We start from the raw sequence: 23631 nt of genomic DNA, 5'->3' as shown, positions 1-23631 counted from the left end.
CAAAATGTAAAGCTGTAAAGGAGCCTGTGTGAAGAGCCGAAAGCTGCTATTAAATGTATTTGCTAACAAACATCTCTCATTCGACTGTAATTTCTGCCTTTAAGGCATAGAGCCAACTTGTGCACTAGCATAGGGAAAGCAGCAGAATGCTCCAGCCTCTCCATGAGGTCTCTCTTAATTGTCTCATCACTACCCAAAACCTTCAGGTTGTCCTTGGTCTTTGAAATGCTAAATCTATGTCACATTTTTAACTAAAAGCATTGTTATCTACTGTTATAACACCAGATCAGCGTACACAAACAGCACATTAAGGGAACATTCCTTACCTCCAGTTAATTTAGCTTGCATATTGACAATTCTTTGCATACAATTCCTTTCAGTTTCCTGCGTATATTCCAGTCATTCAGGCATCTCATTTTTCAAAGAATTCCTTCTTAAGTCAACAACAAACATCAAAAGATTTTGGGGTTAATAACAACAATAACAACAACAACAACTATTAACACCAAGTTTCACTGTCAATTAAATTACATCTAATGGCACTGTGTACATAATTAACCTAACTTATATCTTAGCCCTGTAGAGCCACAGTCTATATATCTCTGATGTTCAGAGAGGATCTGCTATGCAGTAAAACGATGAGAGTTCTCAGCTGCAATAAACGGCAAAGAGAAGGGAATGCTATGTTCCTATAAAGTCACATCAATTTTGCAGGTGACCCAGAAAAAACTAAGCCCACATATATGAAATATTCATCTTGATATAAACTTTATTGATATAAACTTGATTCTCTTGTTCTTATGCAATAGAATCATAGAATCAACCATGTTGGAAAAGACCTTTAAGATCATCAAGTCCAACCTTTGCCCCAGGACTGCCAAGTCCACCAATAAACCATGTCAGATACTGAGTTAAATACCAAACCATGACTTTTCCACCTTACTCCAAACTTCTTCTTTATGTTTATAAATTTGGCATATTTATAAGCACAAATATTGTCTACAGCAAAGACTAGTCCCTGCATGAAGCCTAAGAAGTTCTAGGTCTCAACTATCTTGTGACAGTGAGTTTCACAGACTCTTCACATACTGTAATTCAAATAACAACACTTGTTGTGATGAGCTCCCAGTTCTGAGAAGGACAGAGAAAACTCAGCTGAAGCTGCAAGCTTCAGGAAGGACAGAAAGATAAGAAAGCCAAACTCTGTCCTTGACCAAGGCTCCTCCACAGGGTGAGGTGAAATTACAACTGCATTCCCTGTTTCACAAGCAGATGGCATGCAGGAAGCCTAGGCAAGAGCTGATCAAAACAGAGATGATCTGATAGGCCTCTGCATCAGGAAAAAGGGAGCATTTAATTTATACAGAACTTTATTTTGAAGAGTTTGTCCTTAAAGGACTCTGGAGTGGAGTTTACTGGAGATGCGTGCTATAAAGTGATGATGAAGCTTTGCAGCTTACGGTTCTTTTTCTTAGCACACTACAAATCTCAGACTGCAAACACGATGGCAAGTGTGAAGACCTGGGCTTTGTCTTCCTTATTTCCCAGTGAAGTAACAGTAGCCCAAAAACAGTTGGATGAAGAGAGATGAAATCTCACACTGCAGTTTCATATAGCCCTGCGTAGAATGGGCAGTCTTTTTGGTTGACACAGAACTGTAAATGATGCAATTCCAATTCTTTAGATCATGTAGCATCTTGCAAATAAATCAGTCAAGCCTAAACCAGCTCTTTAAAAGTTTCTGACATGTGGCAATGGTTGAACCATTGAGAAAGAGAAATGTTACTATCAGTATTCATTGGAAGGCAGTGCGAAAAAAATGGGAGGAATAATTTCTACTGTGCTGTCACGTTGCATTTTGTAACTGTTTATCTTGCTCTAAATGAAAGTCAGGAGCATCCAAACAAACAACGTGTTTATGTTCTAGCATGGAATATGTGTAGAGTCTTACATAAGTCACATTCAGTAGGTGGTGATAAAATATGCAATAGTTGTTGCAGATTTCTGCATCTGGGGAGTTTCTATATACAGGCAAAACCCCCCAAGTTACTTTATATCAGCAAAACATTTCTTTTTGGCACAAGAAGTGTGCAGAGATAAATAGGTAACTCTGAAATACATAACATGCTTTACCCTGGATACTTAAACCAAAGCAGAGTGAAGCTGCTGCCACAAATGAGCACTTGAAGGATCGATCTGAGCAACCCTGTGACACCACCTCATATAAAAAACGAAGTTCCTGATGCTGCTTTTCCTTACATGAGGATTTACACGTCTCTTGTGCTCAGTCGACACTTCCCACACATCTTTTCAGACAGTAACTGTTGGCACTGCTGTTCTCCTGACAAGTTTGATATAGACCAGCAAGCATGATCCTATATGTGAAAGAACGCAACAATCAGCAATCAGCATACAGGGATGGTTTAGGCTTATACAATAGATCTAAGATAATTCGCACCAGAGTCTGATGCTAGAGATTTCAGAGGTTCATGTTAGATTTGTTTTGTATCGTATGCAAGAAAAAGAACAAAAACCAAAACAGCAACAGAAAAGGAATAGTGCTTTTAAAAATTGCCCTTATTTTTGGTTCACTAATACACATAGACTGAATCTGTTCTAACCCAGCGTAGATCAGAGTAATGGCTCTAGTGGACACCCTGTGTCAACACCCTTGAATCAATAAACTTGATTCATTGGCACAGAAAGATAGGATGGATCAATTTATATGTGTTCAGTAGAATGTTTCCGAAATTCAACATATCACAAAACCCCGAACTTCAAATACCAGCATATTTGCTTATGCTAAGCATAACTGCCCTGCTGATAAAATATACAAGTAGTGTATATTTTATATTTCGTATAGTGGTAAATATATTTAAGAATTGGGAAGTTCTGCTGATTAAGATTCAACTTGAGTCTAAAACTATAGAACAAACTCTTCCTTGATAGTAATTGCTGTGTGATTTCTTATCAAGTTGCCGAGATTTATGTTTTAGTTATTACTGTATTTATTATACTGTTATTACAGCATTACTGACAGAACGCTGAAAGAATTTATCTTTCCATCATCTTACCCTCTTAATAATCCTACTTGGTTTCTCCAGCTCTCTGACCCAGCTTTCTGTGGACAAACCAGCCAAAGGAGGTAAACATGAAAGATCTTAGACTGAGATACGACCATGAACAACATGACCCATCTGCAACCTGTTGAGCAGCTTACATGTATTATAAACTACAGACAGCAACAGCCTTCTTCTAGTAACCAGATAATATCAAGCCCAACACATGAAGCAGGCGGAGTTTGGACTTCTTTTTGCCTTTGTTTCATAAAAACACTTCCATTTATTCTTTCTATTTATATTGGTTTGTGTGTAGGTGCAGGTACTCATAACACTGTTCTGGTTATTTCCTAATAATTGATGTCCTTGAAGAGGATCCTGATTTTAAAAAGAGTTGTTAAAAAACTGCTTTGAATGCAGTTTGAAAATCCCTTCTAATACCTGGAACAATTCTGTGTTCCCACATCCAAGCGTGGTGGGAATGGTGCTATTCACAACTATGAGCAACAGCACTAACATTTTATGAGTGTGTGAGTGTTAGTACTATCTTAAGTACTAATGCATGGATTTCATTGTGTGCTGTATTTGGTAATCCATGAAGATATTTCTAAATGGAAGTCTTAGTGAAGGTATTATAAATATCAAGGATTCCTACTTTTTTTTACTTGGTGAGACTTGACAGCTGTGCTATTAGATCCTGAGTCCTACTGAAATCCTCTAAATACAAGACTGGCACAAAATGGTTCTTTCTAATGTCAGTCTCACAAACCAGACTGATTATTTGTTACATTTACTTGTCATTCTACTCATGTGAACACAGTAATTTATTGAGTCTTTTTGCAACCTCATTTGAATGAAAATGTTTCTGTCCCTTTAACTGGTTCAACAGGCTCTGTGTGAATATTCATCTGTTTATCTATTTCATAAATGTTATTACAACTGAGGTGGTTTACCTTTATCAAATTCTAATGTGGCTCACAAACTTCAGGGGGTCAGGGTAGATCCTGATGGAAGATAGTAAGCCACTTTTGCATTTGGGTCCTTTCCAACCCAAACCATTTTATGATTCTATGACTCTGATTCTATGATTCCTCTTACCACCCATCTCTGCAAAAAACTGACAGTCTTTCAGCGTTACTGCATAAACTATTAACTAATGGACTGGTGGCCAATGTGTTTGTCACCTGACCTGAAGGAAATTTATATATATATCTATATCTATGTGTAAAATGCATATCCATTAAGGAACAGCCAACCAGAAATAGAGGTGATGTCTACAATGAAGTCTGATGATACAGATGACTATATTCCAGCTTACCAACTCAAATGCCTTTTCTTCTGGCGTTGCCTGCAGCTGGCTCAGTAGGTACGTTCTGCTATCACTCTAAAGCTCTTTAAATGCTGAGCTGTGCTCCTGTGCATGTACAGAACTGCCTGAGTCTACGCAATGTTCATCTTGTCACCCACCTAAGGTGGGGCATGTTCAGTTTTCCTGTCTGCCATATCCCCTGAGGGGCCTGATCCCATAGGCATACGTGGAACATGCTTGACATCCTGGCACGGCTGTGCTTTTCAGAGAACGCTTGTGCTTGTTTTCTTTCTAAAATGAAGCTGGAAGAGGTGATCCTCCACTTTGCTATCATAATATGGTGGTTATACAGTTGTTATGGCAGGATAATCACCAAGATTCTATTCTCTCCCCAGCAAAAGCAATTCAAAGCCGTAATTAACACCTCTCACCCACATGTGGACTGGAGGTGTACCACAGGCTAAGAAAGAATTCAAGACTAGCAGAAATGGCCTCTCATGGCATTTCTTGTCTGGTTCTCAGAATCCATTTGAAGCAGGAATTCAATCCCCATTTAGATGCTTTCTACATCTTGGATTCAGTGGCTACTGACAATTGCAACAGCAATTTCCATCCTTTGTTATTGGTTTCATAAGAGTGATATGGTAGCTAAGTTGTTATCTTAGGCAGCCTGGGTCCTTCAGTTGTACTTCCAAGCTGTGCTTGTTCCAGCTCTACAAAGGACTGAAAAATGGTGTGCTAGGACTGAGTCAATTGTTCAGATGCTGCCCTTCATTATCCTTTTTGACGGATTGCTATCAAAGGACATGCCCCAGGCACACACTGCAGTCTGAGAAGCACCATGACGGGTCTCTGGTACAAGGAAGAAGCAGTTTAAAATAAGGATAGTGCCTCTCCTGTCCCCACTTCTGCCCTCATTACTGCACAGAGAATAAAGTAACAGCATGCCTTGAATACATGAGAGGGTGAACAGTTGTGTGCAATATGAAGTGGTAACTTTCATAATGCTGTTGCAAGAGCTAGTTGGAAGCATCTACTATGGTGTATGATGTCCTCTGTTACACAGTGCTGGCAGAGTCAGCTACAAGTTAGGCTCTGCAGGTACAAGTTAGAGTCTGAATGAAGCCAACGAGCTAATTCCCTGCTTCTCAATGATGTGTTTGGTGCTGAATGTGCCAACTTTGCCTTGCAGCATCTCCAAGAGCCAGGAATGGGCTCTTTAATTGGTTGCCTGCACACAGGGGATAAAGTGGGAAGGGGGCCAGTGTGGTGATTCTATGTTAACATGCTACGCCATGCAAGGCAGGCACTCCTTTAGGACTGGCAGTGCTATTGTATTGAAAATGTGTACAGGGGAATTGCTAAATGCACTTCTATGAGAACAGTGTAATGTGTGTGTTTAATGTATGTAACTACAACCAGAACTAAAGATAAAGTGATATGGTCTCTAAGAGCTGCAAGTGTAGGAAGCTTTTATTTCCTCAACCCTTTAGTGACAACTTGGGAAATTATTTAAATAGCAATAAAATGTAAATGAATTTGTTTGGCTCTTGCAAACTAAAACCTACTTTCACCACTGGGATTTTGCATGGCAAGGAAACCAACAAGTAGTGCTAAAGGTGAATAAATAGTCACTGCTTGTGTTTCAAAAGATTCCTGTATGCTTGAATACTCTGGTTTTCATATGGAGAAATATTCTGCCCTCAAAACTCCATCTGGGAGGGAGAAATAATCAGAGATGATCTTTCCTCGTGACAGAACCAAAAAGGTTACTAACTTACAGCAGTACGTGAGCCTTTCTGAAGTCTTAATCAGCAGAACATTTACAGCTGATAACCAGCCTCATGAACTTCTGCTGCTTTCAGTTAGACACAGAGGAATGTATGTCTGTATATTCCTCATCTCCTCTATGGATTGGAGATTTCTGTTGTGGCAGCTTTGTGTCAGAATACAAATTATGTCACTTTGCTTCAATATTCTTTTTTGACGAGTTGTGAAGGATTTCCTCGTTTAGAACCTTCGTCCCTTAAGGGTATTTAGATCTCGCCAGAGAGATGGCATGCCTGTAATGGCTGAGAATACCTGAGCAAAAATGAGAATCAAGTGAAATAATCCGGATACAGGGGAGATTTAGGTTGGATATTAGGCAGAAATTCTTCCCTGTACGGGGTGGTGAGGCCCTGGCACAAAGAAGCTGTGGCTGCCCCATCCCTGGCAGTGTTCAAGGCCAGGTTGGACAGGGCTTGCTCTAGTGGACCTGGTCTAGAGGAAGGTGTCTGTGCTCATGGCAGGGGGTTGGAACCGGATGAGCTTTAATGTCCCTTACAACCCAGACCATCCTGTGATTCTACGATTTGATTGGCTACTAAACTGAATCTAGTAACATATGCTCTGAAGAAGCTTTTTGGGTTTTTGTTTTGGTTTGGTTTTATTACATATAATACCCAAGAAATCTAACATGAATATCCAGAATCGCCAGTTCAAACTCCAGCGTGAATTAATCTTAGATGTGTTTTATAAGCCTAGTTTGCTATGGAAACCATCCCTGTATGCTGCCTTCTTTCACATATAGGATCGTGCTTGCTGGTCTCTATCAAACTTGTCAGGAGAACAGCAGCGCCAACAGTTACTGTCTGAAAAGATGTGTGGGAAGTGTCAACTGAGCACAAGAGACGTGTAAATCCTCGTGTAAGGAAAAGCAGCATCAGGAACTTTGTTTTTTATATGAGGTGGTGTCACAGGGTTGCTCAGATTGATTTTCTAAGTGCTCATTTGTGGCAGCAGCTTCACTCTGCTTTGGTTTAAGTATCCAGGGTAAAGCATGTTATGTATTTCAGAGTTACCTATTTATCTCTGCACACTTCTTGTGCCAAAAAGATGATGTGCTGATGCGTGCAGTTTTGTACCTGCACAGTATGGGGAACATTGAGTAAGAGCAAGCTAATTATGCAAAGCCTATATACACTGCAAGGATTGCTGCATACACAATCTACATGACCTTAATTTTCACTCTGACTCAGAATTCCATTTTAGCACCCAGAACTGTGCGTGGCTGTTGTATACCATTTGGTATGTAGCTGGGGACTGCTTACATGGGCATTTCTACCTCTTTACAAACTGTTGTACCAGTGTTGCGCCAACAGATTAAGGCTGCAATTATCAGTGTCTATGGGCTATCTAAAACAACAGCTAGGCATGAGGTAGCAGAAGAGAGCCTGTGTTAGGTCAGAGCAGTAGTCCAGCCAGCCCAGTGCCCAAAAGTGGATGCCTGAAGGAGGATATAAAACCAGATTCAATAGGGATTAACTACAACGTCTAATTTATTATCATATATGGGCTGAATATGCAGTGACTTATCCAATGTGGGAAAGAAAATAATGGCAGCTCTGGCTACTGCGACTATTGCTGGCAGTGATTTAAAGGGTAGTTCTTCTCGGGAATTATTCATTCCACTTCCACAGACATAGTAGGACCATTGAAATCCCACCCTCATACTAAATGTCCCAAGTACTAATCTAACCCTCTTCTATTCCTCTTGAATTATTAAATAGCCTGAGACAACGGCTTGTTGCAATAGAAGTGGATTTACCAGGCTGTGGTTCCTCACAGAGCTGAAAAAGTATTTGTCTTCATTTTTTAACATTTGTTGAAGTGGGAATTAGAGCTACACACACCATCAGATAAACTCACAATAATAATACATATGAATATGTCATCACCACTTTGGTTTTGTGTGATTTTTCCTTCCTATTTGGGGAATGCACACTCTTAGCTACCACACCACAGTAGGAGCTTACCTAAAACCAGAGAGGTATGCCATAAAAATAAGCTATTTCCAGCTAAGATTCCCTGTATTATTCCTGTTATGTCTGGGTGAGCAGAGCCAACCAGTTTTGGAATGTTGTATCTTGCTTTCTCTCAGGGCCTGCTGAGATTTCTGATGCCCTGTTTCAACACCCCATTATGAAGCTCCAATCTGCTGAATCAGAAATGCTTTTGATTCATCAGCCATGCACCAATGAGCAAAGCAAAGCAGGCATGTAATAAAAATACTCATTATGATAGCTTTAAATATCAGCTGTGGGACATGAGTTTAAAGTTTGATATTGCAGCATACACAATTTGCTCAATGTACGGGGTGATGATGAATAAAGTTGCAAGCTGTGGGTGTGTGGAAATGAAAGAAAGGTTCTCAGGGCACTTTCCAATCCATTTTTTTAACTAACTCACCACTTCTTTCCATTGCCCTTACCAAGTTTGAAACTAAAAAATACCTCCATAAGAAGCTGTGGCATGCTGAGAGCCAGTGGGATAAAACTCAGCCTTCAGCTACCATGCAACCGCCCAGCCAATTCCTCATCCACCGAATAGTCCATCCCTCAAATCCACATCTCTCTAATTTAGACCTAGAGATAATATGAGATAAGGAGGTAAAATATACCTAGAGATAATAGAGATACAATATGACCTAGAGAGAAGGTTGTTGTAGAGGACAAAAGCCTCACGGAAGTCCAGATAGAAGACATCCTTAACTCTTCAGTTGTCCACTGGTGTAGTCACTCCATCATGATTTATTCATTCCTCACTTGCCAACCTTATACATCACAAATTAATGTTTTTGGTTTATCACTTACAATAAAAAGCTATTATCAACACAAGTGAGACAAAAAAACTTCAAAATAACAGCCTGGATTATAGTGGAAAAACACATTCCAAAGTGTAACTTCTTTTACAGCTATCTTAACATAAGCTTGCTTGGGTGGTTTTGCAACAGCATGGGTTGTCTCAGCTATATGCTGGCAGGTTCAAACCTGCAGAATTCATGTTTATTCTGGTGAGTTGTGTCCTACATTATTTTAGATTTATAAAGTAAAATAAAGTATTCAAAACTTCTAGTTTAATTTGGTTTATATCCCTGTTTTTTAATCCTTTGGAGCACATGGAAAGCCTTCACTTTCAGTTAGTGGTCTCTATGTTGCATGAAGGATGAAAAAGGAGCAATGGGTATGTGGACTGAAAGTCCAGCTCTGAGCCTCAAAGGTGCTGCATGAAGTTTGCATTTTATAGCAATATCTATAGGCTACAAACCTAAGCCAGGTATGTGAATTTTATTCACTGTGCAGGAAGACTTGTAAGTAGGGTTACATGCAATTCAGCAAATATTTACTGTCTAATGCACATAGTAAATAACTGGTGTTGGAAAAGGGCTCTTCCGTTGCCTCTCCCTGGTTGTAACTAAAACTCTGCAGTATTCCCTGCCCAAATTGTCCTTCTTTGCTAGATTTCTTCTGCAACAAACTACTTATTTGTGAACAAGCTCCAAGTGCTGCTTTCCCTTTTAGACAGGTAAAAAGGAGTGGTTGGAGTTCGAAGGTGGACCACATCAAAGTAGAAGCAGTTTATAATTCTATCCAGAGGATGTTAAGGCAGCAGAAGGCTGGTATCATGTCCTGACTTCTGCGCTTTTTGGCATGAGATGAACTTTAGTAGTGCATAATAACATAGTAGAAAAAGTACTGAGGAAGCTTTTCCCTGACTCAAATACTGTGTTCTTGGGACTGTGATTTACGGTTTGACCATCCCTCTAAAATGCGCCCTCCAATGGACCAAGGGACTGTGTTTCATGAAAAATCTCACCTCCTTTTTGTTCCTCTTTTTAATTCTATCATAAGCATGAGTTCCTCATTTTAACTACTTATCTTTAAAAGTATTTATTTGGTGACTGAAGGCATTTTGAACCCTTGCTACAATACAAAATCTGAACATCCCTAGACAGTTTCATTGTAGTTGTAAATGGGATCTGTGTAAGCTATTTTGGCACCTTCATTTCCTGCTAATAACAACTTATGAAGAGATTTACCTCTGGGCTGCTATCTCCAGTTTTGTTACTTCTGGTGTTTTGTCAGCCTTTCTTCCCAGTCTAAGTTCATTTGATATAAATACTGGTGGGATATCAAGTATAATGCCTAGATGTATGCAGCTGTGCTGTTTCTGTGTGAGCTGTCCTTCCCTATAAAAGTCTACTGTTATTTCTTACAAGTACATCCAATGTCTTATGTGCAGCACAGATCACAGCTAATTTCTTATAAAGTTATTGAAAGTGTACCACGAGTAACTGAAATAATGGCAACAAATCCAAGTAATTGGCTCTTCCAGAGAGCAGCACAAAAGCCATATTCCCTGTTCTTGTATTACAATACCTTTCAGGTCTCGATCAGCATCAATTGCAGTCCTTTTACGTTGCCTTCATTCAACTCAAGTGGCTCTTCTCCACTCACATACTTGTTGCAGCAGGAAACAGAAATCCATGGTTCTACATGCTGCTGCATCTTCAGAACTGTAATTCTTATGGAGCAGAAGATTCCCGGGAAAGGAATCCTCTTTTGACAGCAGGTTTGTAAATTTGACCTGAGATATTATTAAAAGCAAGACTGAAGCATTTCTGCCTTGTTTATACAGACTATTTCATTGTCTTCCATAGGTGTGTTGTCATTGTTTGGTTGCATGAACCAGGGCGTGTCCTGCATTCTTCTTGCTGTAGAGTCTGAACCTGCTGACAGCAATATAATCACACGTGTCTCTACAAAAAATAGCTCTTAACATGTTTCCCACTGGTAGAACTACCCTGGCGACAGGGTAAGGTTGCATGAGTTCTAAATAAAATCTATAGCAAGGCAATCAGGGGTTGTCTCTGGTCATAGAAAATGTTTGGGTTGGTTGGATGATCTTTAGAAATCATCCAGTACAACCCCTCTGCCATGGGCAGGGATATTTTTCACCAAATCAGGTTGCTCAGAGCTCCGTCCAACCTAACCTGAACACTTCCAATGATGGGGTATCCGTAAGACTGCTACTGTTTTTGTATCTAGACTATAGACTTTGGTTTGTTAATATGAGGGGGTTTAATGTAAAAGCTCTACAGATGAAGCTTCTGTAACTCCAAAACATTAGTGTCTGATCATCCTATGTGTTTTCCTCATGCATTGATTTTCATAGTCCTTTGGGGAGCTGGGAAAATGCCATGTCCATTATAGAGAGAGAAGTCACAGCAGCTGTTGAGGGTCATCAATAGCTGGTGGCCCCTAAATGGTCATCTACTTTTGTAAGAAGACTTGTGGAGAAGGTAACTAAGTCCAAATTTCCTTCATCACTGGACTATTTGTGAAAGCAAATGGCCATATAGATGTTTATTAATATGAAGGGAAGAGATATGGAAAGAGAGATGAATGTAAAAAAGATGAGAAATAAATGCAAAATGGCAAGTTAGAAACAGGTTGGAGACCTTTGAAGATGAATGCTTGCACTAGGAAGAGAAGTGGTTGCCTAACTCTATCTTCGTCTTGTGCCTCATGTGTCTTGTGCCTACCATGCCTACCATTTGGTACATCTATCATCTACTTTCTCCATATGCATTTGAGCAGCCTTTCACACTTCATTGTGATATTAATGCTGATGAAAAAGTACATTGACTTGGTCCTAAGTGGTGAGCTGGCACTTGATAAACCCAGTGCTCAGGCCCCCTAAATTCTACCTTGTCTTAATGAGTTCTTGCATGGTGGGAGTGCCAGGAGAAGATGATAAGACCTTTTATTTACTGCCAAACAGATCTTCCCATTTACATTGTGCTACAGCTTGGAATCACTCCCTACTGAACTCATTTCCAAGCTGAGCTTGCCCTTTGGGTCCCTGCTTGACACTTTTATTGTCATTCCCATCCAGAACTGAAAGCAAACCCCACCTGCTCTATGAGCTTCGGTAGCTCATGTGCTTAATAAAGCCAAGTAGGAACCATGACAATGTGCACCACCTAGTGGCAAGTGCCTCAACATGATTAAATGCAAGCTCGGATTCTATTTTATGTTTTCTAAAACCCAAAAGGCAATGCTTAGCTATAGAAAAAGAGGTCAGGGTGCTCAATAATTTCAATACAGTTGTCCGTATGATCTCTTTTTTTTTTTTTGTAGAGAGAAGCATTTAATGCATGTCCGGGAAAAAGATTGCTCCTGTATTAGATTTTCAGGTATAAATTCTCAAGCCCTTCTTTGAGGAGACTGCTTCTAGACAATATGGACATAGTTTTTCATGTGGAATGACCTTATTTTGAAGTGCACACCTCAGCTACTGGGCACTTTTATCTTCAATTCAGCACTCAGCAGTTCCCCTTAGGACTTGAAATCAAATCAAAGCTTTTCTTTTATTTACAAAGTGATTGCAAGCAAGTATTTGACTAGATCCGGATCTGGAGAAAACTATTGTGTCTTTCTTCACTTACTAAGAAGAAACAGCTTAGTTTACAAATGATTGATATGAAGACAGGCTGAGAAAGCCAACTTTCAGCCTTTGGGCTGTTCAGCCTGGAGAAGAAAAGGCTGTGTGGAGACCTCAGAGCAGCTTCCAGTGTGTGAAGGGGGCTACAAGGATGATGAAGAGGGAGTCTTCATCAGGGACTGTAGTGACAGGACAAGAGGTGATGGGTTCAAGCTTCAACAGGGGAAGTTCAGGTTAGATATAAGGAAGAACTTCTTTACTGTGAGGGTGGTGAGGCCCTGGAACAGCTTGCTGGAGGAAGTGGTAAATGCTCACTGGCAGTGCTCAAGGCAAGGTTGAATAGCTTCTTGGGTGACATGGTTTAATGTGAGGCATCCCTGTCCATGGCAAGGGGTTGGAGCTGGATGATCTCAAGGTCCTTTCCAACCCAAACCATTCTGTGATTCTATGATACTGGTACAACTAGAGAATGGAAGGCTAGAGAGCCTCAAGATTTTGATTAGAAAGCTGGAGGGGTTGAGATAGAGAAGTCTATATACTGTGGATGACTACTGGCAACATGACAGTGACTGCAGCAGGCGTTTGCTTTCAGGACCAATGTGATAAAAAACTGTGATTTCTTAACCTGTTTCAAGCTGGCTCATGAATGTTGTGGAAACCCAGAGAGGTTCCTGTCAAAACAGAAGCTTCCTTATGAAGGATAGATGGACCCTTTCTAGAATACATCTAAAATCAGATTGTAACCCCAAGCTATAGAGGTAAACTGAGAATATAGGGATTTTTTAAGGCTACAAATACCAGCAACATTTTAAACACTAAAAGAACATTTTAAGAACTTCTGAAGAAATACATTTTTCCCCCTTTCCTACCTCTGCCCCAAGAAAAACCTCCCACCACTCACCGATTTCTGAGTTCTTATGTGAACATATGACAGAAGTCAATGTTTCATGCTTTTCTGAGTAAGTTTAAGGCACCTTTTCCCCTTCTTCTCTCCACTCCATGAATACAGGATTTATTTATTAATTTTGTCATTAATATAATTTATATAATTGATTATATAATTATAATTATATAATATATATAATTAATTTTGTTAATTTTGGGACTGCTGAGAACAGAACTATGAAGGAGATACCCAGAACTAACTGTGGGGCTCACTGTAGAAGAGCAAATGCTGATACCACCTCTGAGAGTGCATCCCAAAAAAAACCCAAGAGGTCAGTGTCTTGGAATAAACACCAAGGCATTAGGAATAGCAGAAGTTTCTGATTAGGTCATGTCTAAGGGCAGTTTATGGACAAAAGGGATGTGGTGTCATGACCGAGGGTTAAGTTTGCAGCTCCTTTACTTGCCCTATGTAATATCCTGTGACACAATTGTAGTGACTGGGCCTGATTCCAGCAGCCTAGCCTAATGAAGTTCAAGTGTATTTCTTTGCCCAAAAGACAGTGATTGCAGCCAATATATCATGGGGTGGTTTGTGTGTCTGGCATTGCCATCTCCTTTGGTTTACAGTATATAAGCAGCTAGTAGCAGCCTAGGGCGAAGATTAGACAATTAGCACGCCACTTGCATATTCAGAAGCATCCCACAGGCTTCTGTTTTCCTAATCAAGGATTAGCAGCAATTAAGAGAAGTAAAATGCAATACTTGCGTGATGCCCACTAATACCCACCATGCTGGGCTGGCACAAAACACTTAGGAAATGTGATTTTTAAATGCAATCCATTCCCTCCCGAGGTTAATCCTCCAGTCACATCATAGCACATCTAAAGAAAACACCATATCAGGACCTGGAGTCTATAGGTACAGAAGAGAAAAGCATCCCAACTAGTTAGCCTGTGTAACACATATCCAGAAATCCAAAGAAAGATCCAGGTTCTGTGCCTCAAGGAGCTGGTTTCAGCGAGAAGAGGAGAGCTCTTGATCCATCAGTTCAAGGATGTGGATCTGAAAAGCAATGGATTGTGGTCCTATGCCTGAAATGCAGTGAAGGACTCACCATGTAAACTCTGATTCATGTCATGTAGGATGTAACACCACTTAGCCCATGAGTCTTTGCTGATGACAGAAAAAGGACACACAAGGCTATTTGTGAGCACAAACTGGGTTCTTTTACGCATGTGCTATTTCTTCTTAAATATTTACAAGGAAGTTCATGGTATTCCCTCTTTCTAGATAGCAGCTGTCCAGGGAATCTCAGGAACTGGGAGGTGGGATACTTTGGATGCACATGAAAACGCACCAGAAATCCACATTGTTTACCTGTTCTTTATTCTTATCAGTATTATAACTTCCCCAGTTCCTTTTCTGAGTCTGACAGTACTTTTGCTTCCCTCTGGAGCTGCTTTGTCTGCCTCAGTTGTAATATTTCTGTATCTTTTCAGGATGGTTTTTTTGGCTTTTTACCAAAAAACTTTTAATCTTCTCTTTTGCTTAGATAGTTTTAAATTATCCATGCTCTGAATAAACAACTATGAGCCCTTTTTTAGCCTTTGCTGACCCATAATTTGTGAAAGCTGAAGTAAAAACCAACTGCGAATAAAGAATTCTACCCTAGTAGGTATGAAACTGTTTATAACAGCCTAATAGGAGCTATAATGAGTATATTGCTGATTCTACTAATAGGTTCTGTTCACTGTATGTGCTGTCCTACATGCTCAATCTTGCAGTATACATATGTGATGGTTCAAAGTTCCTGAACATTTAGCATTGAGGGAAAACACCTCGATGTTTCATGCTGTTGAGGACTGCAGTAGCTACACTTACTGCATTTCAAGTTTTCATTCACATGAATTTGGAAGCAAAGACTTTAGAAGAATACACTGATGCTGGGTCATTGCTGGGTTTCATAGGATCATAGGATGGTTTGAGTTGGAAGGGACCTTAAAGCTCATCCAGTTCAAACTCCTGCCATGAGCAGGGACACCTCCCACTAGAGCAGCTTGCTCCAAGCCCCTGTGTCCAGCCTGGCCTTGAACACTGCCAGGGATGGGGCAGCCACAGCTTCTCTGGGCACCCTGTGCCAGCGCCTCAGCACCCTCCCAGGGAAGAGCTTCTGCCTAAGAGCTCATCTCAGTCTCCCCTCTGGCAGGTTAAAGCCATTTTGCTTGTCCTGTCCCTACAGGCCCTTGTCCAAAGCCCCTCCCCAGGTTTCCTGTAGCCCCTTTAGGCACTGGAGCTGCTCTAAGTTCTCCCCAGACAATTAACAGTTCTGTTTGAAAACTGAGAAACTTCTATTACGGGCAAGTTGGACACAGAAACTTTGAGCTTAACTGAACAACGTGCAACTGCTTCTTTTGTCCCTGAGCACAAGCAACAACATGTCCGTTTCCTGCCCTCAGATGATGACGTTTATTGTTTATAATATGATAACCCTGTTAAAGGAGGTACCACAATGCAACCGTCACTTATCTATGGTTAACTACTGAACACCACTTGTATTGGTTGGTTGAATTATATTATCCATTCTTTGTAAGCTGGACCCCTATACTTATACTATGAAGGAATTATAATTATATTATTATGATTTCTTATTGACATTTAAGAAGCTTTCAGCAGATATTGATTATTGCTATACATATTCAAAAGCACAGATGAAGGTGACTTATCTGTGATTTGCATGGCATAGATTGTTTGAATTGATGCCTGTGTTTTATAATACTAAAGTTGCAGCTAATAAATTCATATAGTTTCCAGAGCTCAATGCACTTATGGGCCTGGGGATGTGAAGTTAAGTTGGTGTGTATCCTATAACTATGCCATCTATACAAATTCACATTTCCAAATGCAATTGCAAGCCAAAGTCTCAACCTGATAAATGCTGTTTGGGAAGAAAGAATTTGTGTAGTTTGGCTAACGTAATAGCTAGCATCAGCTTCCCATTTCTGCTTTTTTCTCCTTAGCAGGCAAGCAGAAGGAAGAAGATCCTAAAAAAAGGGATAAGTTGTGATGAAATGTAGACCAGTCACTCCAGGAGAAACAAGACAATCACGTAACCTCATTGGTGGTAGGCACTGGTTGTGTAAGGAACCAGTCCAGCTACAAAATATAGGTCCTCCCTTTTAATCTTGATAATGGTCCCTTAGTGACAGAATAAATTATATTGCCCTGCTTTGCTCCCCCTCCTTTCCCTCAAACAAAAAGGACTAAATTCTTCTCACAGACTGAGTGGGTGTCTAGGATTTTGTAAGACAATTCAAAGTGTGCAACACACCGATTCCCAGTTGAGACTGGTTGAATAACTTGACCTTGATTTTAATATTCTATCTCCCTTGAGGGAGAATCATGTAGACTCATTACTAAAGGTGAGGGGTGGGGAATGCACACTGGTAATTGTAAGAGAGTAATTCTGCAAAAGCGTATTTTAAGTGTTGGATTTTCCATTTCAATGCAGCTCAGGCTCTTTCTGAAATTTAACTCATTGAAAAGAAAAAAGAAAAGATGGTGATAGGAGCTGAAAGTAAGATTCCTTGAAGAACTTTTATTTTATGTATGAAAGAGATGAAGAGGCAAGCTGGTCGCTTAGCAATGGAAGTTGGTCACACTAACAAACAGAAGGAATGAAATCTGAGTAGAACTCAAGAGCTTTGGGTTTCTTTACATCTTAAACTTGTGCTGCCTCCAGCAATGACTGTTTAGAAAAAGAACATTACAATCCTAACACTGAAGGATTCATTAAATAAGATTCATCTTGCCTAACTTTATAAACTTTATAAAGCCAATCGTCTAGTCTAAAGTAGTGTCTAGGTTCTCAATGAGGCACTGGAATGGGTTGCCCAGGGAGGTTGTGAATGCTCCATCCTTGGCGGTGTTCAAGGCCAGGTTGGATGAGGCCTTGGGTGGCATGGTTTAGTGTGAGGTGTCCCTGCCCATGGCAGGGGGTTGGAACTGGATGATCTTAAGGTCCTTTCCAACCCTGACTATTCTATGATTCTGTGAGATAGCCATCTCCAGAGGTAATTCATGCTGTCCACTTTTCTCAATCTACTATAGAGCAAGAATAAATAAATCATTGAGATTATGCAGTTTTAAACTAAAGCTAAGTGAATGAAGTCGCTGTATCTATCATCTGACCTATTTTGATCCTCACATCATCCATCTCTGAGACAGACATGCCATGGAGGGCTTTCTGTATCTGTACCACCATACAGCATAATTCTTAATTCTGTAGCTGATGAAGAGGTTAGTTTGTTGCAGGAAATTATCTACTTGAAACAAAGATGAGTTAAAAATACTCATGTTTACCTATTACTATGGTTAAGTCTTCCTTTTTGTTGTGATTTTATAGTCACATTTTCCCACCCTTCATTTTTAGGTCATTCTGTTTCTTAGTCACAAACAGAGCAAAAGAAGCTGCTCAAATTAAAAGTACTTTTTAATGCAGTCTGCATATTCCATATCCTGTATATATTGCTAGAGCACCCTTTACTGTAAGTAAATATTAATATGCCTTTTTAAAATCTGTATTTGCAGTGCTGTTGTATTGGCTATATTAGCCCAGGAAAATGTCATATAGCTGTACTGTTTCCAATGCCTGAACTACCTGGAAGAGCCAAGTCTAGAGCCATATGAGCTCATCCTCACTTAGGAGAGCCTATTCTTGTCCATTTAGAGTGTCTAGATGATGTATTCATGGGCACTGAGATCTTCTCTGTCAATACAGAGGATCTGGCCTCAATGGGTCCCTTCCAACTTGAGATATTCTATGGTTTTAACATGATCTGGCTGGAATCACATGGGAATTCAAAGGCTGAGAAAGAATACAATAAATTTCCAAATCCTGGAATAAAATCCTAAGTACTGTTTTTACTAATAATATCTTGAGTGGGACAGTGCCACTGGCTGATAACCACCTACAAGCAACAAGGTGGGGAAAAAGCCGTGGGAGAGCAATGATGTCTACAAGCCAATGTTGATTGCACACCTCCAAAAGAGAAAAAAACAAACTTACATCCATCAAGGAATTATCAGTAGTGAAAGAATAAATTCAGTGCACAAGACTGGATAAATCTCTTCTAGATGATTGTGCAAGATGTTAGTTGCCCCTTCCAGCAAGATTAATTCAAACCTGAAGAGGAAAAGCTACTTGGTAGATCAGAGAAATGCTGTATTGATCATATGAGCAGAAGCTAAAAGAACCTTTTAGCAAATTTTTGGGTGATGCTTCCAGTATTTTTCTCCAAATGAAAAGTCAAGAACCACCATAAATGTAATATATATATATGTATGCATTTAGATTTTGTAGAAAAATATGATTTTCAGCTGTTCTTTGTAGGAGCTTAGTAGATGTGAAGAAATACTACATTTACTCTTGCTCACGTAGTGCTTACAGAGATGAAATACTTTTCTTGAGATCCAGTTAAAGAAGCACGTTATGCCCATATTATTATAGAAGCAACTTCTCAGGAAGATAATTTATATTGTTGTGCAATGTGTTTTCACCTACTACTTGATGTGACTTGTCTTCACCTGTTGACGTACGTCAGATGGGAAGGTTGGGTTGATCTTTATCTTAGGAGGCAAGCTGTAATAACCAGTTTTCTCCAAATACTAGCATAGACCAAGCTTTCTACAAATGATATCTGTGAGTCTATGCAGAGTGTGGACACAGTCTACAAGCTCCATGTGCAGGAAATCACTACTGGCTTACTAGCATTGTGCTGCTTCATCTCTTGGAATTCAGAGTTCCTGTCCTGTGTAGGAAAAAGAGGAAGTATATATATAATTTGATTGATTGATTGATTGATTGATTGGCTTCGTTTCACGAGTGAAGATTTGGGAAGGGCTTTACCCACACTTACTACAAGCACGATGACTAAGGGCAAGTGGAATAGGCAAATCTGGTTGGAAAAAAGGCTGCATAGGCAATCAGGAAGATTCCGAACAGGACTGTCATCTCCTGGGTCAAGCTCGAGCGACCAATGTCCTGAACCGCTCGCAGGCAAGGTTGGATCTGCAGCTTCTAATTCACCTTGTCACCTACCATTTCGACTCTCGCCTGTCGCTACAGGGCTTTGCAAGTGTGAGTAAACCCTTCCAGCCTCCGCAATGGATATTTTAGGTGAGGCGCAGCGTGCCCAGAACTGGCCCCACCCTTTACACCTGAGGTTTATCTGCCATGGCCTAGATAGCTAGGACGGTGACAGCAAGGTCCTCAGGTCGTAGGCTTTGTAAGAGTGTCCTCTTAGATGGAAGACCTTACAAGGCTAGACGAGCTCCATCTGCCTGGGTTTGAAGTTAGGAGTTTTCCTTCTCCCATGAGGATGGCTTGTCTTCGCTAACAAAGGTTTGGGAAGGGTTTTACCACGCATACTGAACAAGACTGTCATCTCCTGGGTCAATCTCGAGCGACCAACATCGCAATAGCACAACATCAAACGTCTAGGCAGGATTCTGACTTAGAGGCATTCAGTCATAAGCCTGCAGATGGTAGCCTTCAGCCAGTGGCTCCTCAACCAAGTGCCCGCACCAGGGGTCTGAACCTGCAGTTCCTCTCGTACTGAGCAGGATTACTATTGCAACAACACATCATCAGTAGGGTAAAACTAACCTGCCTCATGATGGTCTAAACCCAGCTCACGTTTCCTATTAGTGAGTGAACAATCCAACGCTTGATGAATTCTGCTTCACATTGATAGGAAGAGCCGACATCGAAGGATCAAAAAGCGACGTCGCTATGAATGCTTGGCCACCACAGGCCAGTTATCTCTGCAGTAAATTTTCTGACACCTCCTGCTTAAAACCCAAAAAGCCAGAAGGATATATAATATATACATATATTATATATATACAGTGGCATATGCAGAGAGAATCATAGAATCGCAGGAGAATACACGCAGTCACTGTGGCTATTGACACAAGTTTCTCTCCAGATTTATTTAAGAACCTAAGGTTTATTTCCAACCTAAATGATGATGATATGATTTTGATTCCAGGCTTTCTGCACTTCCACATCCTCTCTACTGGTGTGTTGGCAACATGATTACTACCCTTACCAGGTCTCTCTGCTGACTTCCCAATCCCAGTGAGAATCATGTTTAATCTTCTATACCATATAAATGGAGATTGGTTTTATTACTTTCCTTTCGTAACTCCAGTGTCTTTTGTTGCTTTTACTAAATCTATTTAGAGTTGCTAGGCTGTTTCTTTGGCCTTCTCCAAATACTAGCTTCATCAGAACATCATTCTGAAGATGAGGAAAGGAAGTAATTATGATTACGACATATTTCTGAAAACCAAAGATTAAGAAATTAAGATTTATTCAATATTAATCCCTGTATCCCCCACAGATTGGCAATGTGAAGTGGAAATCAGCCAAGACTATTCCATATACACATAACGTAAGCAGTTAATGAACTGGATGGTGAGAGGTCAGTTTAGCAACACAGTGATACAGGATTATCTGAAAGAGCCAAGAACTAGGGGATTTCAATTTCTCTCTGATCCATTTGTGCACAGAGAACAGTGTTCCATGTAAACTCTCAAATACTCAGCCATAACTCTATCTGCGCTGATTTGATAAATTAGATCAAGCAGTAGGAAATAGGGATTTTCTTGGTTTGGCAGAGAAGAGCAGCCCCGCAGAAAAGGACTTGGGGGTGTTGGTCAATGAGAAAATGAACATGAGCCGGCTGCAGTGTGCGCTCGCAGCACAGAAAGCCAAACGTTTCCTGGGCTGCATCAAGAGGAGCGTGACCAGCAGGTCGAAGGAGGTGATCCTGCCCCTCTACTCTGCTCTCGTGAGACCTCACTTGGAGCATTGTGTGCAGTTCTGGTGTCCTCAACATCAAAAGGACATGGAACTGTTGGAACAAGTGCAGAGGAGGCCACGAGGATGATCAGGGGACTGGAGCACCTCCTGTATGGAGACAGGCTGAGAAAGTTGGGGCTGTTCAGCCTGGAGAAGAGAAGGCTGCGTGGAGACCTCAGAGCAGCCTTCCAGTATCTGAAGGGGGGATATAGGGATGCTGGGGAGGAACTCATCATCAAACACTGTAGTGACAGGAAAAGGGGTAACGGGTTCAAACTTAAACAGGGGAAGTTTAGATTGGATCTAAGGAAGAAATTCTTTACTGTGAGGGTGCTGAGGCACTGGAATGGGTTGCCCAGGGAGGCTGTGAATGTTCCATCCTCGGTGGTGTTCAAGGCCAGGTTGGATGAGGCCTTGGGTGACATGGTTTAGTGTGAGGTGTTCCTGCCCATGGCAGGGAGGTTGGAACTGGATGATCTTAAGGTCCTTTCCAACCCTAACTATTCTAAGATTACCCAAAGTAAAGCAGTTGTTATTTGATCTACGCATTTGGTGGTAGAAAGGTGAATACGTAGTGCCAAAACCCTAGCCAAGAGACTAAAGAGGATCCACATTTTGAGACAGTGTAATAGTTTGAGACAGTGCAGTAAGGAGGGGCTACAAGAAACCTGGAGAGGGGCTTTGGACAAGGGCCTGTAGGGACAGGCCAAGGGGAATGGCTTTAACCTGCCAGAGGGGAGACTGAGATGAGCTCTTAGGTAGAAGCTCTTCCCTGTGAGGGTGCTGAGGCGCTGGCACAGGGTGCCCAGAGAAGCTGTGGCTGCCTCATCCCTGGCAGTGTTCAAGGCCAAGTTGGACACAGGGGCTTGGAGCAAGCTGCTCTAGTGGAAGGTGTCCCTGCCCGTGGCAGAGGTTGGAGCTGGATGAGCTTTAAGGTCCCTTCCCACACAAATCAGGCTGCAATTCCATGTTAATCTGTACAGTCTAAGCACTGATTGAATCGTGCACCAAAAGTGTATGTCTCATTGTACTGGCCAGTGAGAGCCTAACTGGCATCTTAATGGAGGCGGTTAACTAAAGTTAGACACTGAAAGTATGTATATAAAGTTAAGTATAATGCGTCTAGACTTGTAGGAAAAGTAGACCCTATAAGGAAAATGTAGATAAATACTGGAATTCTAAAGTGAAGTAGGAGATTCTGCATATGCAGGGGGAGAAGGAAGAAGAGACGGGCTGGTGGATTAGGACATCATTCAAATAAAGTAAAGATCTAGACACAAACTTACGTCTGTTTTCAATCCTTCACATGGATGAGTTTACTCGTCCATGAAATACTTTAACTGTTTCCTGATTTTCAGGTGTTTGGATTTGCAGAACAGCTACTCTCTAAATGGAACAGGATTAACAGAAGGGAATGTTGTTCTAATAAGAAAGTGATGTTTTCTGTGAGAGTAGATGATCATGCACTTAATTTTGTGTGTAGATTTTATGAAGAGGTGGTGTGTGATTCTTTATGATGTCTTTCCTTTCTGTTCTCTGTTGTAATAGCAAGTTAACTGCTGTCATGCATTGTGAAGTTTGAGCTGTGAGAACCAAGGCTGATGACAGAAATAACTTCCCCTTTAATGTTACAAGATCTCTTGTATTATGCAGCATCTTTAAGCATGTGAGTACAGACATCTCCATAGCTTTTGTAACCAGCATCTTTCTCAGCTTATCTTCCATTTGTCCTATGAACAGTACTAGAAGTTATTCCATATTAACTTACTCCAGGAAGCAGAGTGTTATGTGAATGCTTCTTTTCTTTGCTGGGTTGCCTGAGTTGAAGAGAAACTTGACTGTTTGGGTCTGAAGGAGTTATCCTTCCCCACTTGCACCATGTAGTAATAGTTCCCACAAACTACCATGCAACAAAGAATACACACTGTTTGTATGTTTTGTTCTTTTCCCTATTCTTGTGATACAGTATTTATAGCTTGGCTCAGCTGACTTCCAAACATGTTTTGTGTTTCCATGGCTCTGGGAAGCTTCTCCTTCATCTTGACGTTCTTACCTGCCTTGTTCAGACATGCAGAGCCATATTTAGTGCCTCTTCAGCACTGAATTTGTAGCATGGAACTCCTGGTCTGACTTACATGGAAGTATGGTCATCTGGTGCTTTGAAAAGCAAGTTGGGATGAAGTCAATGGGAATAACGCAAGTTTTGTTATGAGTTTGAGTGGTTGAAAATGAGAAGTTAGTGG

This window comes from Psittacula echo (assembly GCF_963264785.1).
Source record: "Psittacula echo genome assembly, chromosome: 5".
NCBI lineage: Eukaryota > Metazoa > Chordata > Aves > Psittaciformes > Psittacidae > Psittacula > Psittacula echo.
Note: the sequence above shows the minus strand (reverse complement) of the source record.